The sequence below is a fragment of the Mandrillus leucophaeus genome, unplaced genomic scaffold (genome assembly GCF_000951045.1).
Source record: "Mandrillus leucophaeus isolate KB7577 unplaced genomic scaffold, Mleu.le_1.0 Scaffold59, whole genome shotgun sequence".
NCBI lineage: Eukaryota > Metazoa > Chordata > Mammalia > Primates > Cercopithecidae > Mandrillus > Mandrillus leucophaeus.
The window spans coordinates 2,879,755-2,882,111 of NW_012106363.1; the positions used below are offsets into that span (position 1 = coordinate 2,879,755).

The 2,357-nt window shown below is 49.6% G+C and overlaps 1 long non-coding RNA gene across 1 annotated transcript; it reads right to left on the minus strand.

Annotated features, from left to right (window-relative positions):
• Positions 1-586: 586 nt before the first annotated feature.
• LOC105553242 lies at positions 587-2,351 on the minus strand. Its single transcript, XR_001008124.1, has 2 exons — positions 1,676-2,351; positions 587-1,400 (listed from the first exon to the last, which is right to left on the minus strand). It is a non-coding gene; the product is annotated as an uncharacterized LOC105553242 (long non-coding RNA).
• Between the last annotated feature and the right edge of the window lie 6 nt (positions 2,352-2,357).

The following is a 2,357-nucleotide window of genomic DNA, read 5'->3' on the forward strand; positions in this document are numbered from 1 at the left end:
GTATGCCATGGGGCCTTCGTGTGTGTGTGTGTGTTTGTGTGTGTGTTTATATTTGGTCAGACATCTTCTTACACTCCTGGGCTAAGCAGCAATAACTCATAAATTTTTGACATCTACATTTCTGACTTAAAAATGCTTTTAATGCTACTGATATTTAATCAGTACCTATCAGATGACTGCTCTCATATTTTAAACCTGGAATTACAGATTGAAGACATTCAGAAAAGAGAACTTGTACCTTCTCTTGAGAGAATTCTTGAAAAGTACAGATAAGTTTGACAAAATTACAATTCATGTATCTTTAGACATTTTAATCTCAGCCACGCCTAATATGCAGCCCCCAAATATAAAATTACTAATCAACACACATGGTCCCGCAATTCTAGATGTTTAGTATAGTACCATTATTTGCCTAATGGTAAGAGAAGTTGTGCTTCTAGAACACGTGAAAAATTAAGTGTTTCTTTTGATAAGGCATTCCAAGAATATCCTATCTAGTTTCTTGAAATTTCTGAGCTTAATTAGAAAATTTAACTCACTTTTATTACAGATGGAATTGTCATTACAGAAAACCAAAAACAAATAATAAAACTGAACAAATCATTTATATTTGACGTTTTGATGACATTTCAATGCAGAGGAAGGGACATTTTCATTTAAATGCTTTCACAGTTTTGCCATACTTTCACAGTTCAATTCCACTCTTGTTTGCAACTAAAAAACCCAAACACTAAAAAAAAAAAAAAAAAAAAAAAAATCACATTAATCATAATTTAAGGACTTAGTAAAACTATGTTTTAGGAATTTGTACAATAAACATGAAATAAGTCACCTGATCACTCCCCACCCTCAGCCCATTCCACAAACCCATCTTCCCTCCCCTTCTCCTACGCATTGAGCCTTCAGAAATACCCTTTCTCAATGCGGTTCCTTCTAAAAGGGAGAGGCGGGAGAGTCAGGGTGGAGAAGGCGGCTCCAACCAGATTTTGCGTCCATAAAGCCGAAAGCTTCTAGGCCTGACATGTACAGCGGGTTTGTGCCCGAGGAGCACAGCTGGTCTACACGGGCCCGCACCGTAGACACCCCACTCCTCGGTGAGCTGCGGTTTAACTTCCTTATAGCAGGTTGAGAGTGCAGGCCCCGTTTGGAGGGGAAGGCGGCGCCCCAACGGGTGTTTTCTCAGGAAGTGCTCCACGAATGGAGAGGAAAGGGGAAAGGGGAAAGGGGAAGGCCAGGCGATGGGCGTTTCATTCATTGCTTCTTTCTCCCCATCCCCTCCTTCGTTCCCCCCCGACTTTCCCCTTTTCCCAGTCGGAGTTTGACGTCGGTCTCCTGGATACCAGGCAGCCAATCGCTTGGTTGCGAAGGGACCAGCGCGGCCAATCAGGCGTCGTTGCTACCTGTGAGTAGTATTTTTAGCTGAGAGGGACGCTCGATTCCACTCTCGATGTAATTTCGTGTATTTCTCTGGGGCAGGTTGTGAAAAAAGCACTTACCGCCCACCGCCACGAGTCCCTCTCTTACCCCACTCCCTAGGTACCCGCACATTTCAGCAGAGAATGATCTTAAACGCACTCTACAGGCAGGCACCGCGTTTATTCTGTGTACCTGCGTTCCAGCAAGCCCTAGAAATGCACACATGCGTGTGTGTGTAGACATGGACACAGATACATACGCAATTTGGCCTCGTGTCGCCACACCCTGGGCACGGCGTGGGCTGGGACATTTGGAATAATCGGATCCGAGTCGCAGCCAGGGTCTCACCGGGAGGCCTGAGGCTGCGGAAGCAGTTAAACTGCCGGCGGGGCGGGAGCTGTGGCGGCCTCCCTTCCCCACCCCCAGCCCGGCTCCACAGCTTTGGGTTCTGCAGCTGCCACTGTCTGGGTGGCCGTTGGCCTAGGCCTTAGGGTGATTAATATTCAATTAATCGGGTGCACGAATCCCGGTCACAGTTTGCCCTTTCTCTACCCCGCCCTGGGGTGGGCTGGAGGCTGATTTAGTAGCTATTCCACGGGCGGGATCCTCCTTGGCTGCAGCCCCACGCGGAAAGGGCATTTTCTGGGTACCCTTGCCGCCCTCCCGGAGTCCTGGGCTCCTCCAACCCCGGTTCTCCTCGGCCGCTTCGCCACCGGCTTCGCCCTCCTCCCCGTCTGCCCGGCGCTCTCCGCCTAAACCGGGCGTCAGCCGCCCTACCCCACCCCTTTCTCTTTGGCACGTCTCCCCCCATAGTCTCTTTCCAAACGTTCTCTTCATTCCGTCCCCAGTGCTCCGATTGTCGGTTCATTGGCCCTCCTGGCGCCCGGAGGGTGCGGCTTCCCCACCCCTGCGTCCACCGCGCGTCCGGACAGGGGCAGGCG